This window comes from Mandrillus leucophaeus, unplaced genomic scaffold, assembly GCF_000951045.1.
Source record: "Mandrillus leucophaeus isolate KB7577 unplaced genomic scaffold, Mleu.le_1.0 Scaffold197, whole genome shotgun sequence".
NCBI classification, from domain to species: Eukaryota; Metazoa; Chordata; class Mammalia; order Primates; family Cercopithecidae; genus Mandrillus; species Mandrillus leucophaeus.
In genome coordinates, this window is record NW_012101998.1 from 3214858 (window position 1) to 3215465 (window position 608).

Below are 608 nucleotides of genomic sequence, written 5' to 3' on the forward strand. Positions count from 1 at the left end.
CTAGATCAATGGAACATAAGACAGTTCAGAAAATGACCTATGAGTATATGAGAATTTAGCACATCACAAAGAACGTGTTTCATACAAGTAAGGAAAGAATGAGTTGTCCAATAAATGGTATTGGGGCTACCTCCCACCATTCACAAAAAGATAATGCAGGGAGATAAAACACCTAAATATTTTCTAAATCTGTAAATAGCTAGAATAAAAGAGAATATTTTTAAATATCAGGAAAAGTTTTTCTAAGCAAGATATAAAACCCAGAACACATAAAAGATTTAATTGCATAAACATTTAAAATTTCTGTATATCAAAATTTAAGTGGACAAAGGATGGGTATTTTTCATGTGTAGGGAGCTCATCCAAGTCAATAAAAAAAGGTAAACAAACTAATAGAAAAGTGAGCAAAGAATATGAACAAGCACTTTACAAAACTATCTTACCTATCTTATCGGTAAACCCTAAAATTATAGTGCTCGGTATTACCAAGGATGTGAAAATAGTCATTTATTATTCCCCATTATAAGACTAAAGACTGAGTTAACCTTTCTAATATATATCAAATGCCTTGAGAAATATAAAATCTTTTTTTTTTTTTTTTTTTTTTT